Here is a 21,757-nt window from a genome sequence, read left to right on the forward strand (position 1 = left end):
AGGGCTTTTGCATAAGTTTCTATTATGTTTTCATCTGCCTCATACCCCATCTCTGTAACCCAAATTGTCCTTGGAATCACTACCTCCATCCAGATTTCATCCTTCTTTATAACAAAACATATCTCTTTTTGATATTTATCAACTATGGATTGAGATAGTATTTCCCTATTTTTCATTCTAGCCTTCAGTGCCTGAAAGTGTTCAATTATGTTCTTCTCCCTGTCATCTCCCAAGTTATGATGAATATCCAAAAGTTGTTTTCCTACCGGAATGTCAAATCCAAAATCCTTTCTACCAATATTGGGAACTTCCTTGGTGATATACAGCAATAGACATACAAGTAAGTTGCCAAATTTGAATGTTCCTTTCTTGTCACTCTTAAGTTTCTTCAGATTGTCTATTAGCTCATCTTTTAACCATTCACATATGTCAATCTTTGCATTACTATTTACTAGGTCATAAGAACTCTTGATACATAAACTAGAAACAGAGTTTAATCTATTGGCATGTGTAGCTTGGTATCTAAGAATCATGCTAATGAATCTTACATTGATATCCTTTACATCATTTACTCTCAAGGATCTCTTGTCATAGGTTGCACTAGTTAAGGTCATTACAATGTCGTTTGGAACCTTTTTAGTCTTGTCAGGCCTGCTACCGGTAGAAGGTAAGCCTGTCACTACCCTAACTGCTTCTTTGGTTATCTTATGAATGAATTCTAGCCAAAAGAACTCCTGATGAACTCTACTCAATACAATCCTTATAACCTCTTTGGGAAAATCAGGAATGCTAAGTATCTCCACAAAACTTAGGGTTTCAATTATCTTCTGTTCCTATTTTATATTACCATTTTCATCACATATTACTATCCTATACATGTTCTTAATCTCATCAGAACCTAGTTCTTCAATATGACAATGTATGTAAATTCTAGGATCCTTAGCATATGCAACTCCTTTGGGTATTTTAGAAAATGCTCCTAGGTTATAATCCTTCTTCGCTACTTCAAGAATGATTTTAAATACGGGACTAGGGTCTTTAATCACTTGAATTACTATAGGGTTTGCAATGAATTCAGGTGCAGAGGAGGAAGCCATTGTATAAATACCTTAATCTGCCTTTAGGTTTGAATGCTTGAATGATTTGCTTCACTTCTCGCTGTGGATTCCTTCGCTCGGGTTTTTCGTGCTCTAAGGAAATTTGAATGCTCGGTGAGTGAAAAAGAGTGAAAACTACTTGCTTTATAATGTCATTTTGTTCAACTACCATATTAAATGTCTGTCGATTAAGTGAAACTTAACACATCTTCCGGTAAAGAAGTAATTCAACTTCTCACCATCAACCGAGGGTAAACTAGCATGTTTTTCAATTTGTTGCCATACTCCCAAAGGATTTCTTTTCAGTTAGATGAAGAGTCTCCTACTGGTGGAGTGATACTCTATTCTACCGATGAAGGAATAGCTTCATTAACATTCATATCTGACTTTCTAATCCATTGTTTTGAAAATTCTTGCTTTACTTCTTCAACCTTCTCTTTACCTTTCAAACTGGGTCCTTCATTATTTGCCAGTGATGCCTTCTGCAAAATTTTGCAATATGTCCAATATTGTTACAAGCATAACAAATCACATTATTTTTCTAAATAGCTTTTCCATATCCTATGCCGATATGTGTTCTACATTGATTAGATAAGTGTCCAAATCTTCCACAAACATAACATCTTACATTCATTCTGTAATTTTCTGAATTATGACCAATTTTGTTGCATTTAGAACATTGACCGGTGGGTGCATTAGTGTTCTGATAGTTTCTAGATCTACACTGATTTTCTCTATGACCATACTTGTTATAGTTAAAGCATTTCCCATTAAATTTGTAGGCATTAGACTGTCTTACCCGTTTATTGTGATCATGATTGTTTGCAGTACCAGAGCTTTCACCAACTTCAAAGCCAAGACCATTAGTATCTCCATTAGGTGTCTGATTTTTCAACATGTCATCAGTTCTTCTGAGCTTTTCTTGAATTTATCCTTGTGTTGATTTGCAGTAGCCAACTCATTTTCTAAGAAATCTTTCTGTCTCATGAGTTCAATTTTATCATGCTCCAAGTGAATCATATATGTCTTCAACATATCATTTTCATGACTGAGTCTTAGATTTTCATTTCTAGCATCATTGATTCTCCTAGTCAAGTCAGCTTCATTCTTGTTTTGGTCTTCAATGTCTTTACAAAACCTCATATTCATATCTTACATCTCGTTCCTCAAGGTCATGTTTTCTTGCTTCATCTTGCTTACAAGATCATTAAGAGTTTCTTTTTCATCATCATCACTCTGTATCTTCTCATGAAGTTCTCATCTTTTGTTCCTATCAATAGTGAGATTTTCTTGAAGTCCTTGAATGATTTCCTGTACAGGCTTTAGATCATCTTCAAGTTTCATATTTTTCAACTTTTCTGCATCATAATCTGCAAGAGCTGTTTCCAATTGCTTTCTCAGGGTTTCCATCTGTACCGGTGTTAGAATCTTCCTCAAGCTGTTAGGCTTTTGGAAATAGAGGACCAGGCTCTGATACCAATTGTTAGGATTCCCAAAGATACTGAGAGGGGGGGGTGAATCAATATCTTGCCGATTAGTAGATTTACTTATCTTATTAAACAAATTACATTCCAAAATAGTGTACCGATAAACCAGAAATAATGCAATAAATAAGATCAATAACCACAACATAGAAAGCACACCATAACACAATATTTTAATGAGGAAACCCGGTGTGGGAAAAACCTCGGTGGGATTTGTGACCCACAATATTCACTCACTGGCCAATAAATGAATATTACTTACAATAGGGGCCTGCACATGTAGGAAGGCCAACTGCCTAAAGCTCACTGCTTAATTACAAAAGGGAAGTCTCACTGACTTACAAAAATGGATTATGCAAATCCAATATCATGTGTTGCTTCGGTTCAGCATCTGCTATGCGAGGTTCAGTACCGGTTTAAGCTCATACAACTTCCATAAACCTTATTCCAAAATCTGTATTAATATTCGCATGTTCGCATCTGCCTATTACATTCCATACATAAATGATCTTACAATATCTCATACTTATATGAGTCCTATTACAATTCACCTTGTCAGCTTACAAAAAGATTTTACAATTAAATACAAAATATAATAACCAATATCCTGTCGGCCAAGGTGTCGATATTCATCTTTGCCGCTGTCGGTAAACTATCTGTCGATGTCGGTGTCTATGCCTATGCCAGTGCCATAGGATTGTAAGGTTGCCATCAATGACAATACCTTCAATCACCTACAATTTCTCATTGGAGTGTGCATTTTCCAACAATGTGTTTGTAATCTCTATGAGAATTTTAGGGTTTGTGTTGTGTTACCGACCTAATGTATTTATTTATAAGGTTGATGAATTGATTGAATAAGTGGTTGGAAAATTTGATTAAGTGTGAAAGTGATTTTTGTCGAACTAGGAGGTGTGTCTGCAGAATGATGTGAAGGAAGATAGGAACAGTAAAGGATTTGATTCAGCAAGGAAGTGTTACTTCCAGATCGGCCAAGAACTTGTTATTCTCTAACCATTACAACAGTTTGAAATCCCCTAATAGGGTAAGCTCTAATAGGATTGTTGTTGAAATCCTCTAACCAAGTCATCCATTAGCTTGGATTTGAAATCCTCCACTAAGGTTACCTTTAACAAGGTATTACCTTTAATAGGGTATTTGCAGTCAATCCCTTAACTGGGTGGTCCTTAACCGAATCTATTCCTAGCAGAACATTCTTGTATAAGCTTCTAACAAGGCTTGGCTCCTAATAGGGTGAACTTTAGGAGAGTTCAAAATACTTGGGGGTATTCATCCCCACTATGGTTTTTCTCATTTGGGTTTCCACGTGAAAAATTGTGTCAAGTGGTGAATGATTTTGTGGATGTGTTATTGGTATGGTTGATATGAATGATTGGTAAATCTACATTGATATATTTGAATGATTGGAAATGATCTCAAATATGTTATTATTGGTATTAGTGAAGTGGTTTAAGATTCTGGTGAAAGGATATTTAAGTTGCAAATATGTTGCATTATATCATTGAAGTATTAGGTCAACTGGTAAGGTTTAGCGATGCTGCTGCAGATTTGTTAAAGTGAATAAATCGGTAAACATTATGAGTTGATTCTTAGATGAGAATAAGTTTGGTGAGAATTTAGTTTATTATTCAACTACAGATTCACCCCCGCCTCTAAGTAGTTGACTGATCTTTATAGTTTCATCATATCATCAATTGGTATCAGAGCATTCCAAGTCCTCTTGAATATAAGCCTAATAGCTTGAGGAAAAGATCTAGGAGAAAATGATGAAGAGAGAGGGTCTGAACTTCAATAGAGATAGCTACAGAATCTAGAGTGATAGAATGAAGATTTACATCAAGAGCTTGGGAAGTTAGTATTGGTATCATATTGTTACTAAGTATGACTTGCATAGTGGAATCCTGACAGATGATCAAAAGAAGGAGCAATGGGAGAACAACCAAGCATTGGAAGCCATCATCAATACCTTGTCAGATTCAGATTATGTTGATGTTCATGGATTGGAGACTGCATATGAAGTTTGGAAGAAACTGGAAGAAATCTATGGTGATGATGAGCATGTAAAGAAAGCCAAGGAAGAGAGTCTCAGAGAAACATTTGATGATATGAGAATGGTTGAAGGTGAAAACATTCAACAGTATGGTCAGAGAATCAAGGAGATAGTTGGAGAAATCAAAAGTGTTGGAGGTATAATGGAGGATGCCACTATGGTTAGAAAGGTATTAAGAATCCTTCTACCGGTCTACACTATCAGAGTTGCAGCCATCCAAGAACTCAAATCTATTAACAAGACAAAGGTAACTCTTGACTCTATCATTGGTAAATTAACTGCATTTGAATTAAATGGTTTTGATGGAAGCGTTCAGAGGTCAGAATCTGTGCATTTAAAGCCTCAGTCTCAACCCCACTAGTAAGGAAAAGCAAATAAGTAAGCTATAGTCATGAATCTAGATCCAGCAGAGAATTACATGATAATGATAGCCTGATGGAACTCGAAGCACTATTGGCCAAGTGGTTACCTAGAGGTACCGGTAAGTATAGAGGTAAATTAAAACTGAAATGTTTTGCATGTAATTGGATAGGACATATTTCTGCTAACTATCCTAATGAAGATAACAAGGAAAAACAAGAGAAATATAGGAAGTTTAAAGGAAAAGGAAAAAAAAATGTTTCATTGCAGTGGATGAAGGTATTACAGATGAAGAATCCGAGCAAGATACAAATGATGACATTGTCTTTGTTTCTATCAATGAAGACATATCAGATCAGAAGGCATTGGTCTCTCACTTGGATAGTTCAGATGACTGAATTATTGACAGTGGTTGTTCACACAACATGACTAGTGATCGGAGAAAGTTCCTAAAATTGAACGAATTTGATGGAGGAGGTGTCAGATTTGGTAACAACTCTCCCTGCATGGTGAAAGGCAAAGGATCCATTTCCCTGAATGGTAAGAGTAGTGTAGATGATGGCTATTGGGCTAAAGATCTGAGACACAATCTTTTGAGTGTTGCTCAACTCAATGACAAAGGTTACTCGTTAGAATTCAGGAATGGAGTATGCAAGATCTTTGGAAGCAAAGGTGAACTGATTGCAACTGGCAAACAAACCAAAGGTAACCTATTTGACTTAAAATCTAAAGTCAATAGTTGTTTGATTGCAAAACTAGAAGATAGTTGGCTTTGGCATTAGAGGTTTTGTCATGTCAATTTTGATAACATTGTAAGAGTCAGCAAGTCAAAATCAGTAATAGGATTGCCACAGTTGGACAAACAGGTGAATGTGCAAGGAATGTAGTTAGGGAAAATGACAACCTCAACCTTCAAGACAAAATCTTTCTTAGTTGAACATTTTCTATATTTGGTTCATACTGACCTATGTGGACCAATGAGGACTAGGAGTATTCAAGGAGATCGGTACTTCATGATATTTACCGGTCATTGCTCAAGAATGACGTGGCTCATATTCTTGAAAGACAAGACAAAAGAATTCAGAAAATTTAAACCATTCAAAGCCTTGGTTGGAAATGAAAGTGGAAGGAAGCTGTAATGTTTAAGGACTGGTCAAGGTGGTGAATTTACTTCAGAGGAATTCACTAGATACTATGAAAAAAATGAGATCAAGAGGCAACTATCTGCACCAAGGACACCACAATAGAATGGTATTGCAGAAAGGAAGAATCATTTAGTGGTTGAAGTTTCTAGGACTATGTTAATTCAATGAGGTGTAGCTAAGACATTTTGGAGAGAAGCTATCAACATAACTGTTTATACAATGAACCAGATACTGGTCAAAAGAGGTAAAGACAAAACACCCTATGAATACTGGTATGGTAGATCACCGATTGTTAGTTACTTCAAAAAATTTGGTAGTAGATGTATTATTAAAAGAAGTGATTATATTGGAAAGTTTGATGCCAAAAGTGATGAAGGCATATTTCTTGTTACTCCATGAAGAGAAAAGCTTATAAGTTCTGCAACAACCAGACTAAGAAGATCATTGAAAGTGTCAATGTCCGAGTAGATGAATTTCCTAAAAATTCTTGAGAAACCAACAAGGAGAAGGAAGAAGAAGAACCAAACACAATGTTTTTGGAACTGGAACCAGTAAAGCTAGAAGTTGGAGAACAGAACATAGAAGCCCCAATTCAACTGGAACAGGAAGGTCCAACAGAAGATTAAGAAAGTGAAGAAGAAGAAGAACCTGAAAACCAAGATCATGTTTTTCCAAGGTATGTAAGACTCAATCACAACCCCGATCAAATCATTGGAGAAAATAATGCAGGTGTGTTAACTAGAAGAAGGCTAAGAGAAAAATCTTGTATGATCTCCACCATTGAGTGTAGAATAACAAAAGAAGCCTTTGCAGATGAAGATTGAATCAAGGCAATGGAAGAAGATCTTGATCAAATAGAGAAGAATAGTACATGGTCATTGGTTATTCTACACTCAATAGAATAACAAAAGAAGCCTTTGCAGATGAAGATTGGATCAAGGCAATGGAAGAAGATCTTGATCAAATAGAGACGAATAGTACATGGTCATTGGTACCCACACTAGAAAACAAGAATGTAATAGGCACAAGGTGGGTATTCAGAAACAAATTGAATGAAGATGGAGTAGTGGTCAGAAATAAAGATAGACTGGTATGCAAAGGATATGCACAAGAGGAAGGTGAAGATTATGGTGAGACATTTGCACCAGTAGCAAGATTGGAAGGAGTGAGGACTCTACTTGCATTTACAACATACAAAGGATTTAAGGTATATCAGATGGATGTTAAATCAGCATTCTTAAATGGAATATTGGAAGAAGAAGTCTACATAGAATATCCAGATGGTTATGCATTAATTGAAGAAAAGGATATGGTGTGCAAGCTACATAAGGCACTATATCGATTGAAATAAGCACCAAGAGAATGGTCTAAAAGAATGCACTCTCACTTATTAAAGATAGTAACATATATCTCAAGACAAAATGTGATAAAATACTCGTAAGTGAGGTATTTGTTGATGATATCATTATTGGAGGTAATGATGATATGTGTCATGATTTTGCTAATGAAATGAAGAAGGAATTTGAGATGTCACTAGTAGGTGAGATAAAAAATCTTATAGGTTTGCAAATCCAATAGATGAAGGAAGGAATTTTTATCACACAATCCAAGTATGTGAAGGAAGTGTTGAGATCTTTTGGAATGGGAGATTGTAAACCAGTTGGAACACCAATAGTTATAGGTTGTAAATTGTCAAAGGAAGATGATTCTGCACCAGTTGATGAAAAGGAATATAGATCCATGATAGGTAAGTTACATTATGTTGTCCATAGCAGACCGGACATTGCTCATGTAATAGGATTGGTTGCTAGATTTCAGAAAAATCTTAAGGAGTCACACATGATTGCAGCCAAGAGAATTTTTAGATACTTGAAAGGCACAATAGATTATGGATTATACACAAAAAGTTTGGATCAAACACATATTGGAAGGTTTCAAGTTGAAGATATTAGAACCGGTAAGAATTTTCTATGATAACACTAGTGCTATAAATATTTCTAAGAACCTAGTGTTGCATGCTAGGACTAAGCATATAGAGTTGAAGTATCATTTCTTGAAACAGAAAATTCAAAGAAAAGATGTATCACTGGAGCATGTTTCCACTAAAGAACAGCTAGTAGATATTTTTACTAAACCTCTACCTAAGGCTACATTTGAATATCTTAGAGGTGTGTTAGGGGTTGTACCCCTACATGAAGTTGATTTAGTAGATATGGAAGACATCAATCCCGGAGCCTATTGAAAATATTGAAGAAGGATTGGTGAAGAATGGATCTACTTCACAGGGGGAGCAACTAATTGCAGATCAGTGAAGCATGGATAAGAAACATAATGGTTTACCTTCACTTTGACATTGTTGTCAAAGGGGGAGGAAAGTATATGATTGATAGCCTTATATGTTAAGGAGAGGAGATAGATTGCAGACTAGTTACTAGATGAATAAAAGAAAATTTAAACCAAGATTCCTATACAAAATGTAAATCAGGGTTCCTATACCTGAATCATTTGAAGGATAGTATATGTTTTACTCTCAATCATGAAAATCAATTGGTATTGATATTTGTATTACCATCAATGCCAAAGGGGGAGAATGTTTGCATTGAAGAAGTATACTAGGATGTGTTGTCATTGATGTCAATAGAAACCGGTAATGAGGCAGTAAAGCAACCGGTAATGGAGCAGTGAAGATCAACTCGTAATCCTATCCAGTTGAGAAGCAGAACCCTAACCGATGAAGCTTGGAGATCGATTGTGATGATCTATGACCGAATGATGATCGGTGATGAAGATGGCATGAAAGCATGTTGCATGTGATGAGTTTCAAAATGGTTTTGGTGCATAAAGATAACCATTTATCTTAGGAATGATCAAATTCATAGTATGAAGTGACAAACGCATGATGTGTTAGAGGATTCAAAGTGTGATGATCTAGGAGTGGTTGTAGATTCCTAGAAGAATGTAATGTTGATTGCATGTAATCTAACAGTCAAGGTTGAACAAATGTGTTTGTAATCTCTATGATAATTTTAGAGTTTGTGTTGTGTTACTGACCTAATGTATTTGTTTATAAGGTCGATGAATTGATTGAATGAATGGTTGGAAAATTTGACTAAGTGTGAAAGTGATTGTTGTCGAACCAAGAGGTGTGTTTGCAGAATGATGTGAAGGAAGATAAGAGTGGTAAAGGGTCTAATTCAACAAGGAAGTGATATTTCTAGAACGGTCAAGAACCTATTGTTCTCTAACCATTACAATAGTTTGAAATCCCCTAACAAGATAAGCTCTAACAGGCTTGTTGTTGAAATCTTCTAACTAGATGATCCATTAGATTGGATTTGAAATCCTCTACTGAGGTTACCTTTAACAAGGTATTACCTTTAATAGGGTATTTTTAGTCAATCCCTTAACCAGGTGGTCCTTAACTAGATCTGTTCCTAACATAACATTCTTGTATAAGCTTCTAACAAGGCTTGGCTCCTAGCAGGGTGAACTTCAAAAGAGTTCAAAATACTTATGGGTATTCATCTCCATCGTAGTTTCTCCCATTTGGGTTTCCACATGAGAAATCTTTGTGTCAAGTGGTGAATGATTTTGTGGATGTGTTTTTGGTATGGTTGATATGAATGATTGGTAAATCTGCATAGATATATTTAAATGATTGGAAATGATCTGAAATATGTTATTATTGGTATTATTGAAGTGGTTTAAGGTTTTGGTCAAAGGATATTTAAGTTTCATATCTGTTGCATTATATCATTGAAGTATTAGCTCAATCGGTAAGGTTTATCAAAGCTATTGCAGATTTGTTAAAGTGACTAAACCGGTAAATTTTGTAAGTTTATTCTTAGATGAGAATAAGTTTGGTGAAAAGTTAGTTTACTCTTCAACTACTGATTCACCCCCAACCTCTAAGTAGTTGACCAGATCTTTATAGTTTCATCATATTATCAGTGTGTGTGTGTGTGTGTGTGTGTGTGTGTGTGTGTGTGTGTGAGAGAGAGAGAGAGAGAGAGAGAGAGAGGTAAATGGAGTGAGGGGAGGTATGTAGGAAGTGGGAGAGAGGAGATAGAGATAAATAGAGGTAAAAATAGAGATAGGTGGGGAGGGGGAGAGAGGTGAGATATATAGGAGAGAATGTGTGTTAGGTAGGTAGATTAGAGAGAGGAGATAAAAAGTAGAAGGGCGAGAGACATAGGTTTAGAGATTGGGGAGAGAGGAGAGAATGATATAGAAAGATGGGGGGAGAGAGAGAGTGAGAGGGATAAGAAAAGAGATAGGTCTAGAGATCAAGGGAGAAAAAGAGAGTGAAATAGAGATATAGAGAGAATGATAATAGTAGCTTAGTGATTATTGAAATTTGACTAAGTGTGAGAAATTATAAGATCTACTGATGAGGCCTTTTGCTTCTTTCACATTACCTTGCAATAAATCAATGAAAGGAGCAAGATAGCATTGTATATCTAGTAGATTTAGAGCTCATTTGTCCCATTCTTCTTTCAACTGGTTGATTTCATGAGTCAACTGTTTGACTTTTCTACTGAAAGTTGCTACTGAGCTTGTAAGAGGATCAAAGGAACCTAGCAGATCTTGAGTTGCTTGTTGAGTCTTTACTCTTTTGACTTCAAGATCTTTGATGAAATCGGGGAAGTTTGAGAATCTGACAAATAATTGGCTAACTTCCTTTAAGATTGATTTCACCTCTTCAGTGCTGGTAGAAAGAGTAACTTTTTCAACATATTTATTCCATTAAGTGCTCACTTCTTCTAGTTTCATATTGTCTAGTTGCAACATTCTCCAAATCGGTTTCCTCGGAACCGATTGATTTGACAAGAGTACCCAGTTGATCAATGATGGATGCACTCTCATCAACAACAATGTCAGGAATGAGATCAAATAGAATTGTCTTTGCAGTATTAAGAATTCTTGCCTTCATTTTCTTTTCTCTAACTTTGGCCTTTCCAACTTGAATTCTCAATTTTTTGAAACTTTCATTAGCTGTTTGGGGGTCATCTTCTTGGTGTCTATTACTGAGTCTTCCTCTTCTTCATCCTCTTTTTCTTCTTTTTCTTCTTCAACCTCTACCTTAGAGCTGGCTAAGATGGTGAGTTTAGCTTTCTTCTTCTCACTTTCCTTTTCTAAATCTAACTTCCTTTTCACCGAAGGAGTGTCCACCACTATTTTCTTACTACCTTTAGGTTGACTGGATGAGGAATCTTCTTTCTTCTTGTCTTCATCTGGTTCCTTGGTCTCCTCTGGACCAGTATTAGTTGTTTATGTTTCCTTCCTTTCTATTGTCTTTTCCTCTATTTCCTTCTTCTCTTCTGCCTTCTTTTCTGGTTCCTTCTTCTCTGCTTCATCAACAGATGGTATTGATGAATCTATCACCTTTGGGGTTTCTTCCTCTCTGCCTTTTCCTGGCAAATGAGGTTCATTGTCAGTCCGATTTTCTGTCAAAGTATTTATTGTCACCAGATTCCTTTAAGGTCTTTCCTCATAGGGGATCTCCTTAATTATAACTTCATCTTCTCTGGGATTCTTAGTTTGATCAGTTCCCTTTGTCGGTATATCATCAATATTAATAGTTTCAATTGTTGGTTTTTTGTTCAACCGGTGTCTCTACATCCTTTGTCAAATTAGGAATATTTAATACAACATCACCTATGATATCTTCAACTGTAAATACATCAAACTCATCGGTGGTGTCCTTGTCTATTCATTTTCCCTTTCTTGAGTAGCTACATCTTGTCCTTATTTTACTTGTTTTTCTATTTCCTCCTCAACTTCCTTTTGCTAGCTCAAAGTTATTTTTGACATGGAAACACCCTCATCATGCACACTTTTAATATCTCCTATGGCCACTCACCCCATTCTGTTCCTTATTTTAAAATGGTGTACACATGCTTCGACCACTATAGATTCTTGATTATAATCTAATTCATATTGCACTTTCATGAGTGCCTTTATTCTATGTTCCTTCTCAATTGCTAGGGCAATTTTCAGTCTCCCTTCAATGAGAGTTTGTAAATCTGATGGAACAATTCCATGTAGTTCACTGGGAGTTCTGCAAGATTTATGTAAGTTCCAAATAAGTGCATCTTCAATTTTTCTTTTGTCTTCCTTGTTGTAGAGGGGATACTTTCTCCCAACACCAGCTAAACCTCCATACTCTTTGATCCCATGGACCAATTCATCAATAGTTGGAGCTACATTCCTACCACTTCTTCTGACTTCTTTTACTATCTTATCAAATTGGGTGTCAGAGTTATCACCCTCCTTTTCATCCTTCTTGGACTTATTTTTGTCCTTTGTGTCAATTATCCTTTCATTCCTTTTCTTTCTTGCACATGTGACTCCTACCAGTATACCTTTACCTCCAAATGGCCAATAATATCCCCCTTTGGCATTGATGGTAACACTAGATGTGAAAAATATCTAAGTACCAAGAAATGTCAAACAAGTCTCCCCCAATGGAAGATAGCCAACAATCTCCCACATAGATATATAGCAATGAAGTTCTTAAAAAAAGACCAAACTCCCCATGTGAATGATATATTTGTAAAGCTCTAAATTACACATATATCTCTCCCCCTAATGTATACAACTTTTTAAGTTTTTCTTTTTTCACATCAATATCTCTCCCCCTTTGACATCAATGCTAGAAATCTGACAAAATATCAAAGCAAAAATATAAACCACTGAATCGCAGAACTAACTATTCCCCCTAAGCAATAGCATCCCCACATTAGTACCATAATGAAAAATATCTTTGATAATGCATACCAGACTGATGCCAAAAAGTATCAATCAGTTCTCTATAGGAGGGGCATAAACCCCTAACCTATCTCTCAGGTACTCAAATGGTTTTTTAGGCAAAGGTTTAGTGAAATATCTACAATATGCTCTTTAGTGTTCACATAAACCAATCTGGCTTTATTTGCTTCCACCTTTTCCTTCAAAAAGTTGTACTTGATAGATATGTGCTTTGTCTTAGAATGAAATATCAGATTCTTTAATATATCAATAGTAGCAGAGTTGTCACAGTGAATAACTATCAGTCCAGTGCAATGCACTTTTATATCCTACAACATTTGCTTCATCCATAAAATCTATGTACAGTTAGTAGCAACAACAACATACTCAACTTCAATAGTAGATAAAGAGGTACATGACTGCTTCTTGTTGATCCATGAAACCAACTTCTTTCCAAGAAAGAAAGCTCCACTGGAAGTACTTTTTCAGTCATCAACATCTCCAACCCAATCAACATCTGTATATGCACATAATGTAAAGTCATCATTTTTAGGGTACCACAAACCATATTTAGTTGTTCCCTGCAAATACCTAAAAATCCTCTTCACCACACTCACAAGATTTTCTCTAGGATCACTTTGAAATCTTGATACAATACAAACAACATTCATTATGTTAGGCCTAGTCTAAGTCAAATAAAGTAGACCTCCAGTCATAGATTTATATCTTGTAGGATTTATCAATGTAGAAACATCTTTTCTTGTCAATTTATCACTTGTAACCATAGGAGTACTTACCGGTTTAGAATCTCCCATACCAAATTTCTTCAACAATTCCCTAGCATACATAGTTTGATAGATGAAAATGCCTTTATCAGTTTGAGTAATCTGCAAAGCTAAGAAAAATTTCATATCCCCAATCATAGACATCTCAAATTCATTCTTCATATTGTTAGAAAATTCCTTACACAACTTATCTTCACCTCCAAAAATGATGTCATCAACAAAGACCTCAATAATCAGTATATCATCATCAATGATCTTATAATATAAATTATTGTCAGTATTACCTTTAGTAAATCCAAGCTTCGAGAGATATTTATCCAACCTTTCATACCAAGCTCTAGGTGCTTGTTTCAATCCATCTAAACTTTCCTTAACCTGCAAACCATGTGTTGTATCATCTAAAAGTGAAAAACCATCAAGTTGCTCAATATAAACTTCCTCATCAAGATCCCCATTCAAAAATGCACACTTAACATCCATCTGATAAACCTTGTAGTTTTTGTGGGCAGTATAGGCAAGAAATAATCTTACAACTTCAATCCTAGCTATAGGTGCAAAATTCTCTCCATAATCAATTCCTTCCTTCTGAGAATATCCTTTACAAACCAATCTATCCTTATTCCTTACAACTTGACCATCCTCATTCAATTTGTTCCTAAATGCGCAATTAGTTAAAAATAACATTCTTATTTTTAGGCTAAGGAACCAAAGTCCATGTGTTATTTTTCTCAATTTGATCTAATTCTTCTTCCATATTTTTCAACCAATATTCATCTTTGCATGCCTCAATTAATGATACTGGTCCAACTCGAGAAATTAAACATACCTCATTAGTTGTCAGTCTTCTTCTTATCATTACTCCATTGTTCTTATCGTCAATGATCTGATCTTCTAAATGATTCAATCGCACATACCTAGGAGTCTTATGACTCTCTGTTCCTCTTCTCGGTTCTTAGGTTACTGTAGAAGTTTTTGATACTGCCGAAGTAACTCGTTCAACACTTTGTTCTGATAAAGGTGCTACTGGTTTAGATATAATCATTTCCACCACTAGTTCCTTCTCATAAACTCTGATTTAACCTCTATTCAGCTCATCGACTTTGACATTAGCACTTTCCACAATTCTCTACAATCTCTTGTTATAACATCTATATGCCTTGATTTCATTAGAATAACTAAGAAATATTCCTTCATCACATCTAGGATCAAAGTTTCCAATGATATCATCTCTCTTGAAATAACATTTACTACCAAAGATTCTGAAATACTTAATTGTAGGTGTATTGCCAAACCATAATTCATAAGGTGTCTTACCGGTTTCTCTTTGATATGTACTCTATTGAATGTATAAATCATTGTACTCACTTCTTCTCTCCAGTAGATATGAGGTAGACTACCTTCCATCATCATTGTTCTAGCAGCGTCCAAGATAGTTTTGTTCTTCCTTCCCACAACTCCATTCTGCTGAGGTGTTCGGGGAGCAGAAAATTGTCTTCTTATACCATGCTTCTCGAAAAAGTTATTAAACTCACCAGATGTGAATTCTCCACCATGATCTCATCTCAAACATTTAATGTTCAATCCTATCTCAGTTTCCACTTTAGCCTTAAAGATTTTAAACTTTTCAAATGCTTCATATTTTTCCTTTAGAAAAATAACCCACATCATTCTAAAATAATCATTAATGATTAGCATGAAATATCTATCACCTTGAAAACTTTTAACTCTAGTAGGGCCACACAAATCAGTATGAATAAGATCAAGAACATCATTAGATTTATCTTCTATACTCCTAAAAGAGGTTTTGACCTGTTTACCCATTTGACATTCCTTACATATCAGATTATAGGGCTTAACAATCTTAGTTGAATTGATCTTCACAATGCAATCAAAACTCACATGACACAACCTTTTATGCCATAGCCAACTCTCATAAATTTGTGCAATCAAACATGCCTTCTCACCGAAATTCAAATAAAATATATTACCTTTCATCTGTGTACCGGTTGTAATCTCCAAACCACATCTATTAATAATTTTTCATTTTCCATCCTTGAACTGTAATTGAAATCCCTTATCCACCAATTGTCCTACACTCAAAATATTATGCCTCAAACCTTCAACATACTAACCATTGTCAGTATTGTTCTTACGATCCAATGATATAATTACTTTTCCTTTGATCATACATGCTTTGTCATCTCCAAATCTAACCAAACTGCCATCAAATTCTTGCAAAGATAGAAACTTCCCTTTATCTCTAGTCATATGATGTGAACAACTACTGTCAGTTACCCATTCATCCTTGTCTTCAATTTTTGTAGCAAGTACTTTCTCTTCAGGTACATTCTCTTCCAGTGCCGAAACATCTTCCTTGATAGCCGGGAACACCCATTCCTTCCCATTACCGGAACCACTCGCAGATCCTTTTGCTGGTTCATCATCAGAATCAGTAATGCCTTCCTCACCCACTATGTAGCATGATTTATCTCTATTTTTCCTATACTTATACTTGTTCTGATATCCAAGGTTAGGCTTAAAAGATCTTCTAAATCTTTCTTTAAATCTTGAATTCCTTTCAGGACATCTAGATGCAAAATGACCTATCTTATTACATGAAAAACATTTAAAAGGTGATTTTCCTTCATACTTACATCATGTCGGTCCTTTAGGTACTCTTATAGTAAATAGGGCTTCAAGTTGCTCAAATTATTCATCTTCTCTCTTCATATCATTCAAAACATTTTGCATACAAATCTTTCCAATCTTTCTTACCGGTTGATGATGTAGATGTATGAAAAGAAGGTTCACTCTTCAAAGGTCCAAAAGGTCCAAATTCTTCAAGCTCAAAAGTAGATAATTTCCCAACCAAGGTATCTCTGTTGATAGATGTATTAGCCATTGTTCTCAACACATTAATAGCAGTAGCCTTCATCTTATAAGCTGGTGGTAGGGCTCTCAAAACTTTAGAAATAATTTCATCTTTGCTCAGAGTTCCACCACAACATTGAACTCCCATAACAGTATCATTTACCCCTTCCATGAACGCAATAATCCTTTCATTTTCTTCCATCTTTAGGTTTTCATATCTCAGCCAGTAACCATCAATTTTAGCAATCTTCATTGTAGGGTCACCTTCGTTAAGAGTCTCCAACTTATCCCATATATCCTTTCCAGATGATTTATCAGTCAATCCCATTTTTTTGTTGATCAGAAAGTGCACACAAGAGGGCTTCTCTTTCTCTACCATCATTCACAAGCTCCTTGTCCAGGTTTGTCGGAGGAGGATTGCTAGATGTTGTATTATGAGGTGTAACACCATTCTGTGTGATTTCTCAAATCTCCTTGCCAAGACATCTCAGATGAGTTTCCATCTAAATCTTCCATACTATGTAATTTGCTCCATCAAGCCTAGGAATATCTCTTCGAAAGATAGCTCCGGATGAATTGGATGAACTTGAACTGTTATTCACCATAGGATCTTCCTCAAGTGGTTAAGCTTTCTGCAGAGGGGACCAAAGCTCTGATACCAATTGTTAGATAGTTCAAATAACCAGAAGACAACTAAGAGGGGGGGATGAATCAATTGTCACAGATTACTAGAACATTTAGCAATTAAAACTTTAATACAGAAACCCAAAACATTAATACTAGAATTCTTAAACAAAATACCAAAATGGTAGTTAAAACAATTAAGAATAAACAATAATCATAGAATAAATACCATCCACATGACACCAAGATTTGTATGTGGAAAACCAGGTAAAGGGAAAAACCACAACAGGAAGGCCAACAACCTAGAGCGTACTTCTCATCACAAGAGGATCCTCATTGACTACATAGAAATTCAGACTTCAATCTGAAAGAAGTGTTTGAACTACAAAGATAGCATCTCCTATGCCAAAGTACAGTTCTAGTTAAGCTTAATAGCAGAGGACTAAATCATCTTACATAAACCCAACTCAATCTCCAATGATCGACCAAATCCTCTGCCTGAATGACATTACATTATTCATACATTACATATCCATATTCATTCCCTGACCTTATACCTATGATGATCTACAATGAGATCTTACATCTATATATACAAACCCTCGACCATAAATATTCAGGTCGGCCACCAGACAATAAACTAATTACATGATTACAAAACATGTCATCCTTAGACCAAACAAATAATATCCAACACATAAGACATCCTAGAAACATATCGAGAAGTCTAATGCACAAGTTACATTAAGCCAGTTCATAACCTAGATCAACTGGGACCCAATATAGGTCCACATGCTAAGGCAGTGATCTCCATTCACCAAGTCTCAAACATGATCACCAACAACATCCTGAATCTCCACCAGAAGCTATACCAACACCACTTATGTAATTTTATCAAAGATCTTCAATAAAATCTCTACTGGTGAAACCCTTGCCAGAACCGCAAGCCATGCTTCCAAGCAAATAGGATAGCATCTGATCACCAGACCAAAACCAACTCATTGAATATGAACATGAGTATCATGAATAAGCCAATTCCATAACCAAATCATATCAGAGCCTACCGGATCATGCTAGATTCAAACTATCCAATAACCACTCAACCTACCAGGACTAGAAGGAAGTTGATAAAGCATCCAAACAACTAGTGTTGACATCAATGAAAAAACATCAATGCAACACATAATCAATTCCTCCAAATGGCCAACAACAACACTCTTGGGTTTTGTCTTGGACATTTTCTTCTTTTCTTCTATTTGTTCTCCATCTTTGCTTGATTTAACCCCTATGTGTTCACTTGTATCAGTGGAAGCAGTGGCACTGGATGTTTCATCTCCATAATTCTTATCTAAGGTGTCAATCATTTTCCTAACTTTCTTTTGTATGATAGGCTCCTTGAGTTCCCTCTTTATTTTGGAGCTTGCATCCTTATAAGTTCCAAATCTCTTTGTATTTCTATCTACTGGTTTAGAGAGTAACATGTTTGGATATAATTTGGCAGTGTCTGCCCTGATCTCATAACCCATAGTGGGTACCCAGAAGCTTCTAGGTTGAATCGCATGAATAACGCAACAATCTATATCAATAAGAAAACAAATGGTGTCCTTGAACTTTTAAACTATACCAGTTGGCATTCTCTCTTGTTGATGCATTCTAGTTTGAAAATATTTAAACTGACCCCATTTTCTCTCCAAAATTATCACCTAAGTCTCTAATCATTTCACCTATCTGAACTATGATAGGTTTATTTGTAGACCACACTACATTTCCCTTACTGGGAAAGAAAATTTCCACATAGAAGAAGATACGTACAAATATTGAACCATACTTGAATGATTGCCTTTTTTCCTTCTTGATTCAACCCATGTTCACCAGGAATTGACTTCTAATCATCTCACAAATGTCATATGTTGCATCCACCTTGATGATTTGGTAAGCTGCATGGATAGCACCGCTCAACACACTATTCATGCGACTTGATTGATAAACCCTATAAGCTATCATTACAGATGTAAACCTCACTTTTGTGTCTTCAATGTGAGTGGTTGTCATTCCTCTCTTGTCAAATCAAGATTGAGTCAACTAAGTGACATCACCAGATGATATTGTCCTTAGGGTTAGTGCTTTACCTATTGCGTTGAACCTTGTTACTCTTTGAATCACCTCCTTTGTGATTTTAATTGGTGCTTCAGCTCCCAACCATAGAAATTTGTCATGCACTCTACTTATCACATACCTGATCCAATTAGCATGGAATTGATTAGGAATATCAACAACATACAAAAAACCCTTGGTCTTTAGATTCATATGTTCTACCTTCAACAAACTATTGTCACAGAACCTTTTGAATTCATCTTGAATGAATTTAACTCCAAGTTCTTCAATCTTACAGTGGATGAAATAACAAAGATCTTCAACTAGTAATACATCAGAGGGAATAGATGATAGGGCACCAATCATATTGATCTCTCTGGCCTTCATAGGATGTAGCTTGAACTTGGGTTGTGGTTCCTTAACTACCTCAACCAACATAGGAGTCGACACAGAAGCTGCCATGATGAATTTGAATAGAATTCACAGATTAACTTCTTCCACCATTTCTCCTAGGGCTTCCAATCACCAAAACTTCACTGCTTGATCTCCAAACTTACTTTGCATGTAATGCACTTAACATATTTAGAAAGCCTTTGGTTGCACTAGGAGCTCACAAATGCACAAATGAAAGAAAGGTAAACAAATTTCATTTCCTTATTTATTTGTTAAGTTGTTCGATGCACTTTTACAACGGTTAAGTTGTACGACTTCAAACAGTAATATTTTATAACTTACCAGTGTTACTTCCTTACCAGTAACAATACAACCTTTTACACCTATACTCTTAATAATTCACTGATGAAGAATTACAAACAATATGCCAACTTTTTTGCATCTAAGTAATTTAAAAAAGAGTTACCTCACTTTGGTTTCGGGGAATCAGGCGTGATTTTCCTTTTTGTTTTAAAAGGCTCCCCCTGAGCATCGGTATGCTTAGTTTGAAGAAGAACTGTCATTAGTAGTGGACGATGACTTAGTTTCAGAATGCTTCTCTCCTTCTTTTCTTTCTTCCTTCTTAGTCCACGTCTGTTTCATTTCATTCTTCACATCTTCAACTATCTTCTTTCCTTTGAAATCATTTGGCCCTTTCTTTTTGCCAAACTGATTCCTATCTTCAAACTAGTTATAGGATCAGTTCCTGCACTCTCTGGCTAAATGATTGATCTTGTGGCAATTGAAACATGCCATACTAGTTATTTTCCATGGTCCTACACTATTTGTCTGACCCATTCTTATCCTACAATTCACTGCAACATGACCAAAATTTCCACAAGTGGAACAAGTGGCATTGAGCTTATTACTCTTTCTATTAGGGCTAACCGGTTTGGGTGGAGACCTTGATGCATTTGTCTTGAACATGCATTCTTTAGCTTTGTGTCCATATTTATTGCATGTAAAGCAATATCCATTAAAGCTTCTTCTACTAGACATGCTACTTGATCGAGATTTACACTCATAAGTAGTGTGTCCATACTTGTGACAGTTATAGCAATAACCATCAAAGGTGAATGACTTCTTGTGATTGACCAGTCGATATCTACAGATATCAAACTTATGACCTAGTTTACCACAATAATTGCAAGGAGATTTATAAAACTTCATACATTTTATTCCTAATTTGTCCCTTTTATCATCGTCCTCTTGGGATTAGATGATTCTCCTATTTCTAGTGATCTGTACTGAAGTAGCCAAGACCGATTGTGACCATTGTTCTCCTTTGAGCTTTTAATTGTTCATCTATCTTCTTAGAGCTTTCATTAGATTTTCTTAGCTTTTTATTTCTCTCATTTGTAGCTTTCAACTCATTTTTGAGTTATTCAATATCCTTCATCATCTTCTCCTTTTCCTTTGCTTTGCCATGTATATTCTCTTGCATGAGTGTGTTCTGTTGAGTAAGAATTTGGATTTATTCATCCTTTTCAAGGATGATTGCATCATTCTCTCTTACGGCTTCTTCCGTAAGCCTTTTGGCTCTTTCAGCTTTTGATAGTGCTTCTTCTGCATTTCTCTTTCTTTCCTTTGCTATCCTACTGGCTTCTAGTATTTTAGTCATTCTTAGGGCCTGAATTTCATGCTCTCTTTTTAGATTTTTGATTCTTCAGTCTACTTCTTATTCTTTTCCATCAACTCTGAGACTGCCTCTTTTGCTTCCTCAAATCCACTTTGTTCAGATAGTTGATCTATGATATCCCAACTCTTATTAAGTTGTAGAGCGAGTTCCTTCCTTTTAGCAACAAATTTTTTTAGTCTGTCCTTCAGCCGAACAATCATCTCATTAGCTTCATCAAGCTATTTCTGATATCAGTATTCGTCCATGATCTTTTCCTTAAACTATTAAACTTTTCTTCAGAGGACCTAAGCTTTGATACCAATTGTTGGTATTAACTGGTGACTGAGAGGGGGGTGAATCAGTAAAAACAATTTATAAACAATAATATTCCAAACTGATGGGTCTTCAACTACCTTTTTCAAATTA

Source organism: Cryptomeria japonica, chromosome 7, assembly GCF_030272615.1.
Source record: "Cryptomeria japonica chromosome 7, Sugi_1.0, whole genome shotgun sequence".
NCBI classification, from domain to species: domain Eukaryota; kingdom Viridiplantae; phylum Streptophyta; class Pinopsida; order Cupressales; family Cupressaceae; genus Cryptomeria; species Cryptomeria japonica.